Source organism: Notamacropus eugenii, chromosome 1 (assembly GCF_028372415.1).
Source record: "Notamacropus eugenii isolate mMacEug1 chromosome 1, mMacEug1.pri_v2, whole genome shotgun sequence".
NCBI lineage: Eukaryota > Metazoa > Chordata > Mammalia > Diprotodontia > Macropodidae > Notamacropus > Notamacropus eugenii.
Genome location: NC_092872.1, coordinates 103288132 through 103309737, shown reverse-complemented (window position 1 = coordinate 103309737; position 21606 = coordinate 103288132). Strand labels below are relative to the sequence as shown.

Genomic DNA, 21606 nt, shown 5'->3' with positions numbered 1-21606 from the left:
GTTTGCTTCTGATTACCCCTTCCCCCAATATGTTCTCCCTGCTTTAATCCTTCCTCTCCTATACACTTCCCCCTGCCTTCTTGCATGATGAGATAGATTTTCATACCAAATTGAGTATGTGTTATTCCCTCCTTAAGCCAAATATGATGAGAGTAAGGCTCACTTATTCCCTTTCATTTCCCCCCTCTTCTCCTCCATTGTAAAAGCTCTTTCTTGCCTCTTTTATGTGAGATGATTTACTACATTCTACCTCTCCCCTTCTCTCTCTCCCAGTACATTTCTCTCAATAGTTTTATTTTATTTTTTAGGTATTCTCCCTTCATATTCAACTTACCCTGTGCCCTCTGTCCAGATATATACACACACACGTAAGTATATGTACATGTATGTGTGTACATGTACATATAGTATATACATGTATATACATGTGTGTATATATCTATATCTACATGCATATATACTTACACACATAAATACACATACATGTCTACATATATACATGCAAATATAATATACACGTATATATACATGCATGCATGCATGCACATACACATACACACACATATACATATATATATACATACATGCATATATGTATTCCCTCTAACTACTCTAATAACGAGAAAGGTCTCATGAGTTACAAATATCATCTTTCCATGTAGGAATGTAAAAAGTTCAACTTTAATGAGTCCCTTATGACTTCTCCTTCCTGTTTACCTTTTCATATTTCTCTTGATTCTTGTATTTGAAAGTCAAATTTTCTATTCTGTTCTGGTCTTTTCAACAAGAAAGTTTAGAAGTCCTCTATTTCATTGAAATTACATTTTTTCCCCTGAAGTATTACACTCAGTTTTGCTGGGTAGGTAATTCTTGGTTTTAATTCTAGCTCCTTTGACCTCTGGAATATCATATTCCAAGTCCTCCAATTCTTTAGTGTAGAAGCTGCTAAATCCTGTGTTACCCTGATTGAGTTTCCACAATACTTGAATTGTTTCCTTCTGCTACTTGAAATATTTTCTCCTTGATCTGGGAACTCTGGAATTTGGCTATAATATTCCTAGGAGGTTTCCTTTTGGGTCCTCATTCAGGAGATGATCAGTGGATTCTCTCCATTTCTATTTTATCTTCTGATTCTAGAACATCAGGGCAGTTTTCCTTGATAATTTCTTGAAATTATGTCTAGGCTATTTTTTGATCATGGTTTTCAGGTATTCTAATAATTTTTAAATGATCTCTCCTGGATTCATTTTCCAGGTCAGTTTCTTCCAAGGAGATACATAATATTGTCTTCTATTTTTCCATGCTTTTGCTTTTGTTTTTATAATTTCTTGATTTCTCACAAATTCATTAGCTTCCATTTGCTCCATTCTAATGTTGAAGGAATTACTTTCTTCAATGAGCTTTTGTACCTCTTTTTCCATTTGGTCCATTCTGCTTTTTAAGACATTCTTCTCCTCACTGGCTTTTTGGACCTCTTTTGCCATTTGAGTTAGTCTAATTGTAAAGCTATTATTTTCTTCAGCATTTTGGGGGAGGTCTGCTTTAGCAAGCTGTTAACTTGTTTTTCATGATTTTCTTGCATTGCTCTCATTTCTCTTCCCATTTTTTCCTCTACTTCTCTTATTGATTTTCAAAATCCTTTTTGAGCTCTTTCATATTTTTTGGAGGCTTTGGATATAGTAGTCTTCCTCCTGTTGTATGCTTTGACCTTCCTCATTAGAAAGGTCGGAAGAAAATACCTTTTCATCGAGAAAGTATCCATCTATAGTCTTATTTTTCCCCTTTTTGCACATTTTCCCAGCTAATTATTTAACTTTTGAGCTCTTTGGTAAGTGGTGGGCACACTATCCCAAGTTTCAGAGGTTTTGTGCAGCTGTTTTCAGAGATATCTCTAGGGACCTGTAAGTTCTCAGTTCCTCCAAAGTGGTATAATAAAGGGAGAGGTGTTTACTATTCTCATGGCCTGCACTCTGGTCTGTGAGCAACAAGCATTCTTTTTTGCTCTGAAACTGTGAATAGGATTCTCTCTCCAGAGCTGCCACCAGCTCCACCATGCTGGTGCTCCTCTTCACTCCAGGACCACCACTCAAGACTACAACTGAGATCAGCTCCTAGATTCCTCCACTGTCTGTAGTCTGTGAGCTACAGAAGTAGCAGCTGCTGCAGTAGTGGCTGCCACTGCCCTGGGTCTATGGCTGGGACCTGACCATGCTCCCCTCTCACCCAGGTGAGAGAACTTTCTCACTGACCTTTGAAGCTGTCTTTATTGTATGTGGGTTGAGAAGTCTGGAAACCTGAGCAGCTGCCAGCGAATCAGTGCCTTAAGGCCTGTTTCAGTACCATCTGTGCCATTTAGTGTGGGCCAAGCTCTCCAAGCCTGGTGCAATCGACTTTTCCTATTGGCTTTCCAGATTGTCTGGGGATGGAAATCTAATTTACTCTGTCATTTTGTGGGTCCTGCTGCTCTAGAATTTGTTTAGGGTCATTTTTTTACAGGAATTTTGAAGGGTTTGGAAGGAGACCACAAGCAGGTTCCTGCTTCTACTCCATCACCTTGGCTCTAACCCCCATGCCATTTATTTTGAAAAAAAGATACCACCTTAAAAAGAAATCCCTTTGACCTTAAAATTTTTCCTTGTTCTTTTCCTTGCCTGGACTTTATGGAAAGAACTTTTTAGAATTTTTTTCTTAAGACCTGCTGGTATAATTTCTTTACTTGATGTCCTAGGACTTTGTACAAAGCTTCAACAGTGAGTTTATTTTTTCAGGCACTGAATAAATATTTCCCTATGACAAATCATCTCACCTAATAAAAAACTGTGCACTTAGTTTCAGCTTTTTAGTTGTAGCTAACATAAGCTATCTATTCAATATCTTACTTGAAGGCTAATGATTTTGATTCCAGATATATTTGTGCCTGTTCTTAGCCCTAGATTGTCCTTACCAACTTTATCTCTTCCTCTTAATTTAACCCTTCCTTAAAGAAAGAGATGGAATGGAGGATGCAATTCTGGCATGGGAATCACCTGAGCAAAATTTCAGAGGTCAGAAAGTACAGGGCATGTTTGGGAAACTCTGTAGAAGCCTCATTTGAGTTATCTGTAGAGGAATAGTGGAAGATAGCCTTGAAAAGGTAGGCTTTGGCTAGAGCTGACAAAATCTTAAATGCCAGACTAAGCAATTTGAATTTAATTCAGTATGCAAGAGAGCACCACTGAGGATTTTCATCAGGTAAATGAGTAGTAAGATGACTCAGGCAGAGAGAGAGAGAGAAAAAGAGAAAGAGAGAGAGAAAGAGAAGAGAGAGAGAGAATGTACATTATAAGCCAGAATCTTTATACATACAAACAGTATAAAATACTCCAATTTTAAAACACTTCTTCTCTTCATATCTTTCATTTGCCCCTCAAAAGTTTTCCAAATTGGCATTTGATTTTCCTTTTAACTTTGCTTTCCTATTAACTTTCTTTTTCCAATTGCCAATTGAACATCCATGAGGGAAGTAATCAGCAACTGTTTCAGATGAAATTAATTAAGTTGCATTTTTTTTAAAGAGAGTAGATTATATACTATATATAATAAAATATTATATACTTGACCCTTTTAATTTCTTAGTCAGTAAAGCTTCCATTAGCATCAAAGAATATTTATTATATACCTTTATGTAGTGCTATAACTTAGGAAAACTGAGATAATACAAAAAGTAAGCATCCAGTCTTCTTATACCTTGCTCCCAACTCTTTAATCCAGTGACAGTGGCCTCCTGGCTGTTCCACAAACAAGACACTCAATCTCTAGACTCAGGGCATTCTCTCCGGCTGTCTCCCCTGCCTGGAATTGTCTTCTTCCTCAACGCCTCCCATTGATTAATTTAAACCCAACTAAAATCTTACCTTGTACAAGAAGCCTTCCCCAACCTCTTTTAATTCCAGTGCATTCCCTCTGTTAATTATCTCCTATTTATCCTATCATTAACTTGTTTATATGTTGTCAGTTCATTAAATTGTTTGCTCCTTGAGGGCAAGAGCTATCTTTTGCCTAATTTTGTATTTCCAGTGCTTAGCACAGAACCTGGCTCAAAATAGGCATTTAATAAATGTTTGTTGATTAATCCTGGGACATACCTCTTTTTTGCTGCAATTCTGTGTACTTTGAGACTCATAATCCTCCAACAACTTGTCATCGCAAGAGGAGAGGCCATGTGGAAAAGTTCCAACAGTGTTAGTACATAATGCAAAAGCCCATGGCCCTGAAATTATTGTTGGGAGAAAACAGGCCTTGAAAAGTGGAATGAGGATGGTTCTAGATTAGATTGGCAGTTAGATATCAAAATCGATAGAGCCTGCGACTTGGAGCAAGGATCACACCAAGGAGTTCAAATATTGCCTCAGACACTTACTAGCTATTTACACAACCCTCGACAAGTCACTTAAATTCTCTGCATCTCAGTTTTCTCATCTATAAAATAGGAAAAATGGCAGACCAGACCAGTGTGACAAGCACAGACCAGACCAGCACAATGAGTGCAGACCAGAACAGCTTGGAGCACAGACCAGTACAGAGTGCAGATCAGTGCAGAGCAGCAGGGGTAGGACCCAGAACAGGATTCAGGGTGCCACTGGAAGCAGTTCCCAGATTCTTCAACCCACAAATGCCATAGACAGCTTCAAAGGTCAGTGTGAGGGCTCCAGCAGCTGCCATATTCAGAGCCCTCCACCTAGAGCTCCTGGGGATTGAAGAGCTGATCTAATGTAAGCCCTGACTGGCAGCCCTGGGAGACCTCCCCCTAAAGCCACTGGGGGAATTGAGCCACTGATTTGATTATAAGGCCTGAGCTCCACCCCGGGGTGAGGAGGAACACTGGCTGTGGAACTGGTGGAGGCTCTGGAGAGGGAATTCAATTGCAGATTCTGGGCAGAAAAGTTTTTGGTTGCTTCCAGAACAGTTTGCAGGTCAGGGGAGGAGTAAACACCTCTCCCTTGATTGTGCCACCTTAGAGGAACTGAGAACTTACAGGTCCCAGAATATACCCTCCCCTTGACAAAGGTCTCAAAAGTCAAGTAACTGGCTGGGAAAATGCCCAAAAAAGGGAGAAAAAATAAGACAATAGAAGGTTATTTTCTTGGTGAACAGGTATTTTCTTCCATCCTTTCAGATGAGGAAGAACAATGCATACAATCAGAGGAAGTCAAGGCTTCTGCATCCAAAACCTCCAAAATAAATATGCAATGATCTCAGGCCATGGAAGAGCTGAAAAAGGATTTTGAAAATCAAGTGAGAGAGGTGGAGGAAAAATTGGAAAGAGAAATGAGAGAGATGCAAGAAAATCATGAAAAGCAAGTCAATAGCTTGCTAAAGGAGACCCAAAAAAATGTCGAAGAAAATAATACCTTTAAAAATAGGCTAACTCAATTGGCAAGAGAGGTCCAAAAAGCCAATGAAGAGAAGAATGCTTGAAAAAGGAGAATTAGTCAAATGGAAAACAAGGTTCAAAAGCTCACTGAAGAATATAATTCTTTAAAAATTAGAATGGAACAGATGGAAGCTAATGACTTTATTAGAAACCAAGAAATTACCAAACAAAACCAAAAGAATAATAAAATAGAAGATAATGTGAAATATCTCATTTTAAAAACAACTGACCTAGAAAATAATTCTAGGAGAGATAATTTAAAAATTATAGGACTACCTGAAAGCCATGATAAAAAAAAAAAGAGCCTAGACATCATGTTTCATGAAATTAGGAAGGAAAACTGCACTGATATTCTAGAACCAGAGGGAAAAATAAATATTGAAAGAACCCACAGATTCCTGAAAGAGATCTGAAAAGAGAAACCCCTAAGAATATTGTAGCCAAATTCCAGAGTCCCCAGGTCAAGGAGAAAGTATTGCAAGCAGCTAGAAAGAAACAGTTTGAGTATTGTGAAAATGCAATCAGGATAACACAAGATCTGGCAGTTTCTACATTAAGGGATCAAAGGGCTTGGAATATGACGTTCCAAAAGTCCAAGGAACTGGAATTAAAACCAAGAATCAGCTACCCAGGAAAACTGAGTATAACACTTCAAGGGAAAAAGTGCTCATTCAGTGATATAGAGGACTTTCAAGCATTCATGATGCTTGACCAGAACTGAATAGAAAATTTGACTTTCAAGCACACGAATCAAGAGAAGCATGAAAAGATAAACAGGAAAGGAAAAACATAAAGGAGTTTCTAAAATTGAACTGTTTACATTCCTACATGGAAAGATAATATTTGTAACTCTTGAGACTTTTTTCAGTATTTGGGTAGTTGGAGGGATTACATACAGAGAGAGAGAGAGAGAGAGAGAGAGAGAGAGAGAGAGAACACAGGATGAGTTGAATAAGAAGGGATGATACCTAAAAAAATAAAATAAAATTGAAGGGTAAGAGAGGAATATATTGGGAGAAGAAAAGGAGAAATGGAATAGGATAAATTATCATGCATCAAGGAGGCAAAAAAAGCTTCTTCAGTGGAGAAGAAAAGGGAGTATGTGAGAGAGGAAAAGGGAAGCTTATTCTTCACATTTGACATGAGGAAATGACATGCTCACTCAGTTTGGTATGAAAGTATATCTTGCACTACAGGAGGGTAGGGGAGAAGGAAACAAACGGGGTGAGGGGAATGATAGAAAGGAGGGCAAATGGGAGAAGGGAGTAATCAGAAGTAAACACTTTTAGGGAGGGACAAGGTTAAAAGAGAGAATAGAATAGATGGGGGGAAGGATAGGATGGAGGGAAATATAGTTAGTCTTACACAACATGACTGTTATGGAAGCCTTTTGCAAAACTATACTTATACAGCATATATAGAACTGCCTGCCTTCTCAGTGGGGATGGGTGGGGAGAGATGAAGGGAGAGAAGTTGGAATTCAAAGTATTAGGAATGAATGTTGAGAATTGTTTTTGCATACAACTGGGAAATAAGAAATATAGGTAATGGGGTATAAAAACCTATCTTGTTGTACAAGAAAAGAGAGAAGGAGATAAGGAAAGGGAGAGGTGTGATAGAAAGGAGGGCATATTGAGGGAAAGGGTAATCAGAAAGCAAGGCATTATGAGGTGGGGGGAGAGGAGAGACAGGGAGAAAATTTGGAACTCAAAACTTTGTGAAAATTAATATTGAAAGCTAAAAATAAATAAATAAACATGAAAAAAGAACAGAACAAAAGAGGAAAAACTATGAAAAATAAAGTGAAAATTAAAATAAATAAATAAATAAAATGAGAATGATGATAACGCCTACCTCACAGAATTATTGTGAGGATAAAGTGAATTAATATGTGTGAAGTATTTTTGGGGGTTCATTAAATTTATTTTTAAAATCTTAAAACATTTCTTACAAATGCTCATTACATTCTGTATTCTACATTCTACTCTGAATGGATGCCAGGGAGATATGAAATATTGATACTCTTTCTCCCTTTTTCCTCTCTCCTCAGTTGCCCGCAAAAATTACAGTTACCACAAAGCAAAGTGTACACAACAGTTACAGAAGTGTTTTTTTAACCACTAACAATAAACAAAAATAAAATGCAAAATGCACTCTCTCTGGAGCTATTTCAAAATTTCAGTGTTAGTTTTGCACCTCCCTTCCCCTTAACCTGTTTAGAAGGATCTAATACATTGCATCTGGTGAGTAGAAAAGATTTCACTACACCTCAAATGCAGAATACCTATGAAGCAGAGGAATGTTGCCTTTTTAAACAGATGCAGATTTTTAAAAGATGAAAAAGTCACTCAGTTATTCACTTGTCTGAGAAAAATTTCCCAGAATTCTACTTTGTAATTTTGTGGTAAATATTGTGCATTCTGTATCTGGTCCTGTGTTTTTGTAATAATTTGATCCTCAGATCCTTCCAACAACTCATCAGTTATGACTAATGCACCATATTCTTAACACATTTGTTTGATTTGCTAACCATCTAAGCTAGTAATAGATTCAGCCAAATCTTTGGGAATAGTTTCTTGCATTGTAACAAAAGGGCCACCAAGACCATAGTATGAATCACAGCTTCTTGCATAGGAACAATCACATCCAGAATCACCTTATGGTACCTAAGTCATCTGACATTCAGAAGGACTCTATGTATCTATTTCAGAGTCCCCAGTCTCATCCACACAAAAACCACGCCAGCCTAACCATTACCAAGTCTTCCTCTTCTATCATGATCGATAGGAGCTCTTCCTCTAGAATGATGGTGGAAGTTTTCAAGCTCTGAGTCACCCTAGCCATCACATCCAAGAGGAGGTGGGGGTAGGGTTCTTGACAGGGATTCATTTCATCATATTCTCTTCTAGATGGGGTCATAAGATGTCCACCAAGACCAAAGGGGTATTTCATCAAAGCCTCCTCTTTCCCTCAATGGAAATCCTACCGAACATCTTCATCAATCATCATGCATCATTGTGAAACTACCATACACAAAGGCTTCACCATAAAAATTGGGATCATAGGGCTATATATAGCCTTTGAGGGAAGACTCAGATATATCATCTAGTATGACCTTTATGCACTCCATAACCCTATCAGACTTTCCACCAATAGGAAAAATTCTATCAGTGAAACGAAGAAAGCCTTCCCAGACAAGTTTGATAGCTGTCCAAGGATTCTCTTAAAGTTCTTTGATTTTAGCCCCTGTGACCTCAATAATTTATCCTGCCAGGCTCTGGTGGATCAGTAGTCTTAACTCACAGTTAAAAGTTACTTCTTTTATAATAATAAAACTCTTCCAAGGTAGGGATGGTTTTCTTCAGAATTTCTCCAATTGTTTCAGTATCTATCTACATTGACACTCAGTATGTGCTCAGAGCTGTTGCTGTCCAGGGCTGAAGAAACACTGGCATTGTAGTCTGTTGCTGTTCAGTTAGTTCAGTTGTTTCTGACTCCTTGTGACCCCATTTTAGGTTTTCCTTGGCAAAGATACTGGAGTGATTTGCCATTTCTTTCTCTCACCTCATTTTACAGAAGAGGAAACAGAGACAAACAGGATTAAGTGACTTGATTAAGAGACACAGTTAGTAAGTGTCTGAAGCCAGATTTGAGTTTAGGAAGAAGTCTTTTAGACTCCAGACCCAGTACTCTCTCTATCCACATTGTTGTCTATATAAATTGATTTACATTACCTCCTTTATCAATTGCTCCAACATCCTTATTTCGAGGCAAAATGCATAGTTCAACCATCCTTCAGTGTTTTTAGATCTTTTAAAGGCCTTCATCTCTCCCATATCTTCAGCAGGGCACTCAACAAATTTGCCATTGGTGTTGGTATTTGGCAAGGTTTCTTCTGACTGTTCAGTCTCCATTTTCTCAGATTATAAGGGTAGACAAATCAGATACAATGGGAAATAGTCTCTAAAGAGTTTTACCAACCTTAATGTACTAAATACCTGCTAGCTATTATTGTTATGCTAGCTATAAAAATATAAGATCCTGTCCAACTATAGCATGGAGCCAAGATTTCTGAGTGGCATAGCAAAATGGGAATATTTAGAAGTTTAAGGAGATTCTAGAAATCCAAGTTGCAGAGCAAGAACAGCTGCATAGTGGTGACAGGGGGCAACTATGTTAATGGCTCAACCACTTCCACTTAGTATAGGTCATGATCATGGCTCCTCTCTCTTAATATCTAAAATCTGCTGCTAAAAAAATCATGAGGAGCAGCTGCAAGTGAGTAGCAGAACCCATAAAGTGAATTACATCATCTTTGTAGAGTGAGTAATGTTGGGCATGGGAAGAGAGGATGGGAAATATCAAATGCTATCTGTGCATGCTAAAATCTCCAAAGAATGTAGAATTCTCTTGGAGGCATCATGATAGAATGGAAAGAGCATTGGATTTAGAGTCAAAAGATGTGGGTCCAAATTCCAGCTTTGCCACTTAAAACATGGGTGATTTAGGGCAAATCACTTCATATCCCTTTGGACTTACTTGTAGAAAATTTATCAGTGAAGTGGAAAAAGTCAGAGTCAGGAGATCTGGGTTTAAATCACAGTTCTAAAACTTACTAGCTCTTTGAGAGTAAGTCCTTCCAGCTTTGTGGCTTTGTATAAAACATAGACAGACACTTAGACTAACTCACAGATCTATTGTGAGGATCAATGTTGCTATTTGTAAAGCTCAAATTGGTGCATAAATGGTTCCACCAAGAATAACCAACAGGCTAAGAATTTACTCAGTGTCATTTTAACCTCTCTGAACCTCAGTTTCTTCAACTATAAAATGGGTGTTACTGACCCTTCTGACTTCATAGGGTTATTATGAGGAAAGCCTGTAAACCATAAAGTCTATAGTTACTATTTATTTCAAGAACATTAGAAAATATTCTACCTGAGAACCTATGGTGCTCCTCCTACAAGAGGCAGTCATCTTATTTTCTTTATAGTGCGCACTCTGAAAGGAATTTGCAGAAAATACCCTAATCAAGGGATTTTTCATCCTTCATTTTAGAAGAACACCAATGACACCATGACATCACAGTGTGATGTCTTGACTTGCTCATGAATTGGATTTAAATAAGGCAGAGTTGCCCAGAGTCTCCATTCAGCCTCACTCTCTCCTTCAGAGTCACTGAAGTCCAGTAGCAGGACAAAAGTCAAGATGACTGGTGATGGCCCAGGATGCAATGAATGACCTTGGCGTCTTTGATGTCTGACCAAGTTTTAAGTGCTCCATGGTGCCTGCTTCAGCTGTCTTTATGGCTATTGGAACAAATTGTTCTCATCTGCCCATTCTTCCAGGAGAAGTCTTTAACATGCTTGGGGCAGGCATTCACCCTAACTCACTGGTGGTTACCCTCAGCCAGTGTGCCAAGATGGTTTTACTGGGGTGGGGCTACTGGACATGTAGCAGTTTCTTGGAAAATGAATATAGAAAGTAAGTGATGTCAGCCTCTTACATTTGTTAGCACAAACAAATCCTTGGGCTTAGGAATCCAAAGCACAGGTGCCCAGCAGGACATTAATAAACTCTCAACAGATGAGTTACCACAACCACCACTCAATCATGGACAACAACTCTCACAGCAGAGAAGCCAAGGGAGAATGGGGACCCACACTCCACAGGAAAGCTACAACAGCTGGGTTTGTGTTCTCAGCAACTGAATCTCCCACTGGAACAATCAGCATGGAATTGTAGCTACTAGCCTAATGGGCTCCTCTGAGACTGCTAATCAGATCAGCTACCTTTCTCAGTTTTCCAATTGCTTTAGGACTTTGGGAATTTTTATTATGACTATTTTTTTTTTTATCTAGACCTATGATTTCATTAACGCAAAGAACCCTCAAAAGTGGAAACTCCTTCCATCAATACAAATAGTGATCTGTTATTTATAGTCTGAGAGAGAGAGCTGTCTGAGGTACCAAGAAGTTAAATTAGTCAGTCAGTTAACAAATATTTCTCAAGCACTTATTATGCACTGTACTAAGTGCTGGCATAAAAAGAAAGGCATACAAAAAAAAAAAAGAAAGAAAGAAAACAACCCCAGAGTCCCTGCCCTCAAGCTCCTCATACTCTAAAGAAGAAGAAAACCTACAACTATGTTGATATTCATTGTGTAAATAAAAGATAATCTCTGAGGGAAAGCACTGCCAGTACTAAGGCAAGGACTCTCTAGTCAACAGTAATTTATGAGAAAACTGAACATCAATCTGGAAGAAAATGAACATGGAGCTATATTTCTCAAGATAAATTCCAAATGAGTATGTCATATATAAAAGGTAATATCATAGACAAATTAGAGTCTCATAATCTAGATTATAAGAAATGAACTTAAATTTAAAGATAAAAATGTTTACTAATTGATCATTGTCAAAGGATATTAACAGGTACTTTTCAAATGAAAAAATCCAAGCTATTAACAACTATATGATAAAAATGTTCCAAATCACTAGTAATTAAAAAAATGCAAATTAAAGCAACTCTGAGGTTCTACTCCACACTGATCAGATAGATGAAATTGACAAAAAAGGAAAATTTCAGGTTTATCTTTTTTTTAATTTATTTATTTAACTTTAAACATTTATTTTCACAAAATTTTGGGTTCCAAATTTTCTCCCCATTTGTCCCCTCCCCCCACCCCAAAACACTGAGCGTTCTAATTGCCCCTATCACCAATCTGCCCTCTCTTCTAACATCCCTCCCTTCTCTTGTCCCCATCTTCTCTTTTCTCTTGTAAGGCCAGATAACTTTCTATACCCTTTTACCTGTATTTCTTATTTCCTAGTAGCAAGAACAGTACTCCAACAGTTGTTCCTAAAACTTTGAGTTCCAGTGTCTCTTCATCCTTCCCTCCCCACCCATTCCCTTTGGAAGGCAAGCAATTCAATATAGGCCATATCTGTGTAGTTTTGCAAATGACTTCCATAATAGTCATGTTGTGTAAGACTAACTATATTTCCCTCCATCCTATCCTGCCCCCCATTGCTTCTGTTCTCTCTTTTGATCTGGTCCCTCCCCAAGAGTGTTGACTTCAAATTGCTCCCTCCTCCCATTGCCCTCCCTTCCATCATCTCCCCCACCCTCCTTATCCCCTTCTCCCCCACTTTCCTGTACTGTAAGATAGGTTTTCATACCAAACTGAGTGTGCATTTTATTCCTTTCTTTAGTGGAATGTGATGAGAGTAAACTTCATGTTTTTCTCTCACCTCCCCTCTTTATCCCTCCACTAAAAAGTTTTTTGCTTACCTCTTTTATGAGAGATAATTTGCCCCATTCCATTTCTCTCTTTCTCCTCCCAATATATTTCTCTCTCACTGCTTAATTTCATTTTTTCATGATATGATCCCATCCTATTCAATTCACTCTGTGCTCTCTATCTCTGTGTGTGTGTGCATGTATGTGTGTGTAATCTCACCCACTACCCAGATACTGAAAGTTTCAAGAGTTACAAATATTGTCTTTCCATGTAGGAATGTGAACAGTTCAACTTTAGTAAGTCCCTTATGACTTCTATTTGCTGTTTACCTTTTCATGCTTCTCTTCATTCTTGTGTTGAAAGTCAAATTTTCTTTTCAGCTCTGGTCTTTTCATCAAGAATGCTTGAAAGTCCTCGATTTCATTGAAAGACCAATTTTTCCCCTGAAGTAGTATACTCAGTTTTGCTGGGTAGGTGATTCTTGGTTTTAGTCCTACTTCCTTTGACTTCTGGAATATCATAGTCCACACCCTTCAATCCCTTAATGTAGAAGCTGCTAGATCTTGTGTTATCCTGATTGTATTTCCACAATACTTGAATTCTTTCTTTCTAGCTGCTTGCAATATTTTCTCCTTGACCTGGGAACTCTGGAATTTGGCCACAATGTTCCTAGGAGTTTCTCTTTTTGGATCTCTTTCAGGAGGTGACCGGGGGATTTCTTGAATACTTATTTTGCCTTCTGGTTCTAGAATCTCAGGGCAGTTTTCCTTGATAATTTCATGAAAGATGATGTCTAGGCTCTTTTTTTGATCATGGCTTTCAGATAGTCCCATAATTTTTAAATTGTCTCTCCTGGATCTATTTTCCAGGTCAGTTATTTTTCCAATGAGATATTTCACATTATCTTCCATTTTTTCATTCTTTTGGTTTTGTTTTGTGATTTCTTGGTTTCTCATAAAGTCATTAGCCTCCATCTGCTCCATTCTAATTTTGAAAGAACTATTTTCTTCAGTGAGCTTTTGAACCTCCTTTTCCATTTGGCTAATTCTGCTTTTGAAAGCATTCTTCTCCTCATTGGCTTTTTGAACCTCTTTTGCCAATTGAGTTAGGCTAGTTTTCAAGGTGTTATTTTCTTCAGCATTTTTTTGGGTCTCCTTTAGCAAGGTGTTGACCTGCTTTTCATGCTTTTCTTGCATCTCTCTCATTTCTCTTCCCAGTTTTTCCTCCACCTCTCTAACTTGATTTTCAAAATCCTTTTTGGACTCTTCCATGGCCTGATCCCACTGAATATTTATTTTGGATGTTTGGGATACTGAAGCCTTGACTTTTATATCTTTCCCTGATGATAAACATTGTTCTTCCTCATCTGAAAGGATGGGAGGAGATATCTGTTCACCAAGAAAGTAACCTTCTATGGTCTTATTTTTTTTCCCTTTTCTGGGTATTTTCCCAGCCAGTTACTTGACTTCTGAGGTTCTTCTCCACACCCACCTCACCTCCAGATCTGCCCAGCCAGAGCTTGGGGTCTGAGATTCAAATGCTGCTTCCCAGTCTCAGGGCTTTGGGCAGGGGTGGGGCTGCTATTCAGTGTGAGATTAAGTTCAGGTGCTCAGGTGGGGGCAGGGCCACCACATGGGACTCAGTTCCCTCAGGGGGTTTATGCTGAGACCTTCAACAATGGATCCGAGCTCTTGCCTGCTTTGGGAGCCCCCTTCTGCTGCCGCCTCCACTGCTGCCTCCTGGGGGGGCCCGAGCTATGGGGACACCCCACTCCCCTCTTGGCGAGCCCAAAAGACCCTCTCACTGACCTTTGGCACCTGTGGGTGGAGGGACCCGTGTGGCCCCTAGAGATTCTGTCCCTGAAGCCTGCTCGGATCTGCTCCTCTCAGTGCCACTTGGCCAAGGCAGAGCTGGGCTCTGCTCTGGGTCCAGGGTGCAATGGACCTTTCACGTCAGTTTTTCAGGTCTCTCTGGAACAGAAATCTCCTCCACTCCATTGTTCTGTGGCTCCTACTGCTCCCAAATTTGTTGGGAGTTCTTCTTTACAGGTATTTTATGGGCTGTGGGTTCAGAGCTAGCATATGTGTATCTTTCTACTCCACCATCTTGGCTCCTCCCAAAATTTCAGATATTTCAAGGGGCTTGGGGAAAACAAGTACATCAATACATCATTAGTGCAAGCATTCTTAAAAGCAATTTAGAACTATGTCCCCAAAGTTACTAAATAACATATACCTTTTGACCAAGAAACACCTCTTCTAGGTCTATACCTGTAAAAAGATCAAAGGAAAAGGAAAGGACCCCTATAAACAAAACTATGTCAGTAGTTTTCATAGTAGCAAGAAACTAGAAATTAAAGAGACAGCCACCTATTGTGGAACAGACAAATTATGACATATGAATCCAATGACATACTATTGTGCTGTAAGAAATGAAAAGACATATAGGTGGTTTCAGAAAAAAATATAAGACCTTGTCCTATGTTCCTTTAATGGTAATAATATCTAGCTTGTCTTGCTTCTGCCATAAGTTTACTCATTCATTAGCCTCACCTTATTCAGAAGTTCTCCATGTTTGCCTTTCCCAAAACATCAGGTTTATGACAGCTCCTAGTCCTTTCCCCACATCCAACTTTCCTATCAGAGGCTGCCAAAGACAGCAACCACATCAGTGAAGTGAAAAGAGTTTGAAATGAGTAGCAAATATGACATTTAGGAATATTCTTTGGAATTAAATTACTTACGGTGTCCTTTATCACCTTGAATTCATTTCATTCCAGCAGCTATTCGGTAAGGAATACAACAGATCCTGTAGGAACTCATGCAGAGTGAGGTGAGCAAAAGAGAATAATTTATTCAGTGACAACATTAAAAAGAAAAATAACGTTGAAAGACTTTAGAACTCTCTAATGAATGCAATAACAAACTATATTTTCAGAGGATTCAAGATGATGTAAACTACCCACCTCCAGAACATAAGTTGATGAACTTCAAAATGCAGAATGAGATAAATATTTTTGGACAGGGCAAGTGGAGGAATTTGCTTCATTTGACTATATGTATACTGATTAGTTAGGAGGGGTTTTTTTTTTTTAAATTCACTTGGGGGAAGGAATTGGAAAGGGGAAGACATAATTGCTTGTTAATTGAAAAAATTAAATTTTTTTAAAAGAATTTTTTTTTTGTCTTCATGAATGGGATCCTTTCTTTAATTTGGTCTTTTATAGAACATGTGTGGAATACATGTTAGCAATCTCTGTAGAACTGGCATGAAAGAGACAGATCCTGTCCTATATTTCTAGGAGATGTGGGGTGGAAATATGGGGAAAGGAGAATCATAACTAGTGATTTTAGCACCTAAAGCAGCTTTTGCCTGTAGTAAATGTCACAAAATGCATTCAAATCAACTTTGTATTTCATGATGTCAAAAATAATATTGAAACAACTAAGATAAATTCCGTTCATTTGGACTTAGTTACTAACTATATATAGTGGCTTAAGGGATAGAATCTCAGAGTTTCAGAGGTTATCTTGTCTAACTCGTGGCATTTGGAAAACCATGATTTTTATGTTCCTCCAAAGAAACTTCAGCAAAGTTCCCTCCCACACAACAAGAAGAAGGAAAATAGCACTGGCATCACTGCAAAGGGAGGGAGAGAGAGAGGCTAGTCTTCTTAATGTAGGAAGGAGAGCCTCTTCTGGAAAGGAGATGGAGATGGGACAGATTAGGAGCTTTCTTTATGGGCGAGAGGAAATAAAGAAAGCTAGTGTTCTCCATCAGCCATAACCACTGAGAATCTGAACTCTTCTTCCTTATTCCTCCACCAGCATCTGAGTTTGCCATCTCCCTCTTTTGTGTTGAAGCAATAGAAGCAAAGCCTGAGTGGACTCTGTAACCACTTTAGTAACCACTCTGGAGGCAGAATATTATATAATCTATGGCATCTGTGTTTATTTGAAGGCAGTAAATTGTTATCTAGATTCAGCCTGAGCTACTCAGATAACTGGAGTGAAGACCAGGGATGAAAACTGGGCCCAGGGAAGACTAACCTATACTGTCTTTCTCTCCCTCTCACTAGAAAAGGAAGATATTTGGCAAAGAAAATAATATTCCTCTGATAAAAAATATTTTATCTTTAATTTATCCTAGTAGTTTTAGCAATTTAATTTATCCTACTAATAGTGTTAAATATATCAAAGTAATAAATGAAACCACTTTATCTTTAGAATCTTCAGAAGTGACTCCATTTATTATCCCTTTTATATACACAAATCTATCCCTTGGATTTTTGCAGATCCAGGTTCTAAGCCTCCTTTCTTCTCTCATTATATACAGACTGAGTTATTTTCAAGTGTCAGAAATGAATGACCCTGTCAACCTGTTATTTAAAATAACTGAGTGGCTCTAGCAATTCAAACCAAATCATCAAAAATGAATATGAAAGAACAAATTGGCAATTTTAATCAAAAGACCTGAGTTGGATTACCAACATAGATACTTAGTAGTATGACTTGGACAAGTAACCTCACTTCTTAGAGCCTCTGTTTTCTCTTCTGTAAAATGGGGATAATCATAGCTGTGTGTTTGCCCTTCATTGCCGAACAAGAGCATGCCATCAGAGAAATCATGACACGACTTGCACTTGACTTTGTTTTGAGTGAGGGAGGGCTGTGCAGGTTACCAGCCTCACTTCTCCTCCAGAGCCATCTGAATCCAGTGACCAGATATTCATCAGGATGACTGGAGGTGACCCAGGATGAGGCAATTTGGGTTAAGTGACTTGCCCAAGGTCCCATAGCTAGTGAGTGTCATGTCTGAGGTGAGATTTGAACTCAGGTCCTCCTGACTCCTGCACTGGTGCTCTATCCACTGCATCACCTAGCTGCCCCAATCATAGTTGTATTATTTCATAGAATTGTAAGAATTAAATGATATGATATACGTAAATTGCTTTGTGAACTGCTTGACTCTATATCAAAGTAAACTGATATTATTCTATATACAATAGCTGCTAGAATGAAATAAATTCATAGTGATAAGGGACACCACAGATCATTTAAATCCAAAGAATGTTCCCAAACATCAAATTTGCTACTCAATTCAGACTTTTTCTCACTTTATTGATGGAGTTACTATCTTTGGTAGCCTCTGATAGGAAAGTTGAATGGGGAGAAAGGACAAGGAGCTGTCATAAGCCTGCTGCTTAGTGAGAGGCAAACATCAAGAACATTTGGATAAGCTGAGGTTAACAAATGAGCAAACCATGGTGTTCTAAGACTGTGATGTAGAGAAATTTAATCAGGTCCTACAAGGCTGAGAAGGTTTTCAGTTTAGAATTGGTAATAATGTTTTCTGACTAAAGACTAGCTTAGCTAAGTTAGGAAGGATGATTAATTTTCCAACCAAGGCAATCTGCAAATACCTATCTATTAAGATATAGAGGGGTTATAATCTATTTCTAATTCAGCAAACATTTAATAAGTCCCTATTATATTCAAGGCATTGAGTTGATGAAGGGAATATTTATACTTTGGAAATTATACTTCCTTAAAATATTGAAGAAAAAGAGTAAGACTATGCCCAGATAATTGCCCCTACGCTACCTCTTGCAGCCTCCATACTCCCACCTAGTTAGGAGGATTCCGCAGATAGTTGAACAAGGTCCAATGGATCCTTTTTCCCTTCTATAGCACTAACCTAATAAATGTAACCTATCAACTCAGAAGAGCAGTCAGATGACCAGAGTTTAACACTCCTAGTCTTTGCCTCAAAACAGAAACTGGTATTTGACTATGAGCAACAAATCCAGTTAAGATAACAATATGAAGGTATGTAAAAGAGCCCAGCTCTTTCAGACAAACCAGGGGGGAAAAGCACCCTAGAATAGAAAAGTGAAAAAAAAAGAACACAAAAAAATCTGAAACACCTTCAGATCTAACTCATAATTGCAAAAAAGTCAACCAGGAGACAGCAGTGTCTGGAATTGGGGTCACACAAGGAAAGACAGCCCAAATCATGGTAAATGGACCTGAGCCCTAAAAGTTTGGGTTGAGGGATTGCACCAGGAAAAAATATGACTAATGGGGGAAAGTGCCAACCAAAATGAAAAAATATTCTAATTTAATAAAAACTCAAGGAGTAAACCCAGACAGAGAGAATGGATCAGCAAGTACTCAGTAGAGCCACAGAGGGGAAAAAATTGGCTTGGCCACAAGGACTACAAATACAGGTAGAAGAAATGAAGCAAAACAATGAAATTGAAATTAACATAAGAGCTCCAAAATGGGAGTGGGGGAGGGAATGAAGAAGAATAGTTTAGAAAAGAAAACAGAATACCTTGCCCAAGTAATAGAAAAGAGAATGGAGCAATTTGAACTAAATTACTCTATAAAACAACAAATATTCAAATAAAAGGGAATAATTGAAAACAAAAACACAAGAAAAAGTATCTACTATCAAAAACTGACCCAGAAAACAGTTCCAGAAGATACAATTTAAGAACTGATGTAATTTAAGAGTACCTCAAAACCATTACCAAACTAATTTCTCACATGACTGCACTCTGATTTCTCCATGATGACCTAGGAAATTCATTACTAGAAGTTCATTATTGAGATAACCTCATCATCCTGTATGATTTCATTAGCCTTGGTTCCTCCAACTTATCACTATCCTTTGATTGGAGAGTGCAGTTATGAACTATAAATCTCCATTTAAGGAGAAAGCTCAGCACAGATGTCTCAGTATCAGATATCGTCTCTCCCCCCAAATTGGGTACTTTCCCCTGACCTGCTTTTTAGCTTCATATTGTGTGCTGTCTTCCCCAGTTAGACCGTAAGCTCCTTGAGGGCAAAGACTATTAGCAAACCCAGTACTCAGCACAGTGCCTGACACATAAATGCTTATTGATTATTGAAAAAATCTGGTTGCCATATGCTAAGAAATCACAAAAGAAAACTGTCCAAATCTGTTAGAGCTAGAGGGAAAAAGAAAATGGAGTCTACATCCTAAAAGACACTCCAAACTGAAAACATGCAAAGATGTCATGATCAAAATTCAGATATTCTGAGTCAATTTAAAAAATCCTGGAAGCAGCCAGAAAGAAAGAGTTCAAGGGCCAAGGATCTATAGTCAGAATCACACAAGACTATGCTTCAATGAGAGAAGGGAGAGAAAAATCTGCAAATATGATATTCAAAAACACAAAAAATAAGGGAATACAACCAACTTACCCTGAAAAACTGAGTATGATACTATGTGGGGAGGGGGAGAAATAGTGAATCATAAATAGATTAGATGACCCTCAAACATTCCTGCTGAACAGTCCAAAGCTGAAAAAACTTTGAAATGCAAACACAGACGTCAAACCCAAACATATGAACAACTAGAAGAGGGCTAAATAATGACAGAATGTTTAAATTTGAATATGAGGAAAAGAGACAAATTCCCGTGGGAGTTTTCACTGTCTCCAGAGGTCACAGAGAGAATTAAGTAACATACAAACACAGGCACTGGGAGAAAAATATTGTTTTGTATAATTTGGATATTGTAATGCTAATGAGATTAAAGATCTTACCCATCCATTAATGGGTCTGCCCATTAAGGGGAATTTGATTAGGAGAGAGTTGTAGGAAGGCCTACTTCTTTTGTTAATGAGGCACTGGTTCTCAAAGGTTGTGATGTCCTCTGGTTCTGAAAAGTATATAAATACTCTGAGGTGAGGTTTTGCTTTGGGGCTTACTCGTTGGAAGTGTTTGTTTGGTCAAATGAGACTCTGGGAAGCCACTAAGGAGACCCTCGCTTTGAAAACCTGGATGTTGGTGTTTCTCTCTCTCTGGTAACTATGTATGTATGGTTAGACAGTGTTGATGTGTGATGTATGTGTTGCTTACTGGCTGTTAGATTACTATTTCTTTGTATTTTCTTTGAAGTTCAGGGTGCTGAATTTTTCCCCTGAACTAAGTGAATGATATATGTGCTTGATTAAAGTGATTGTTGACCCCTCAAAAGTTGTCTTTCCTTTTGGAAAAGCAGATCAAAGAGTCTGTGATAGCAGGTCATCCTGGATGTGTTGGAGTGCTTGCTTTTATAGGTACTTGGAGGAGGCATCATTGGACTCTAGGTCAGATATGGAATTTGGCAACCCTAAGGTCTATAGGAAAGATCTGAATGGTAAAGGTGCTGGGATTGTTAAGACTCTGATGTTCATGCAGCAGAATTAGTGGGCCAGAAGGTCCATAGTTGAGGGCTGGATTACCTGTAGCCTTGAGATCACATGTGGCCCTCTAGATCCTCAAGTGCGGCCCTTTGACTGACTCCAAGCTTCACAGAATAAATCCCCTTAATAAAAGGATTTGTTTTGTGAAACTTAGTCAAGACTCAGTCAAAGGGCCACACCCAAAGACCTAGAGGGCCACATTTGGCCTCCAGGCCTCAGGTTCTCCATCCTTGGTCCATACAGTTTTTCAAGCTGTTTCTATCTGTGACATTTAATGATTTAGCATGTTCATTTTAAACACTATGTGTTTAAAGCAATGTAGAAGCTCATTAAATTTCTGGACCATCTAGATTTCTTTTAATGCAGCTTTTCTTTTAGAAGCCTTAGGATCATAAATTTAGAGCTACAACTCCTTATATGACATTTCATCTGTCTCTTGTCCTTGCATAGGTGGTAGGGGGTTCTCTGAGTTTGCAATACACCTTCACATCTTCCTCATAATCCCCTCTTTTATAGTAATCTCTAGTATCTTCCTAACCACAGCTTAGGTACTGTTTCCCACAGGAGGCCTTTTCTGAGTCTTCTAGTTGCTAGCACTTTCTCACTCTTTTGGAATTAATTTGTCGAGATTCTGTACTATATATTTTTATTATCTGTGTATATATTACCTTCCCTGCTTTTTCTGGAAAGGAGTAATTTTTTTCTTTGTTATCGCTAGCATCTTATAGTACT

The 21606-nt window shown here is 38.4% G+C and overlaps 1 protein-coding gene and 1 pseudogene across 1 annotated transcript in view; both read right to left on the bottom strand.

The window, feature by feature from the left end:
• Positions 1 to 21606, bottom strand: part of CFAP95 (cilia and flagella associated protein 95) — a 145072-nt gene that overhangs the window by 38523 nt on the left and 84943 nt on the right. The window lies entirely within an intron of this gene.
• LOC140529042 (heterogeneous nuclear ribonucleoprotein K-like) lies at positions 8086 to 9205 on the bottom strand (annotated as a pseudogene).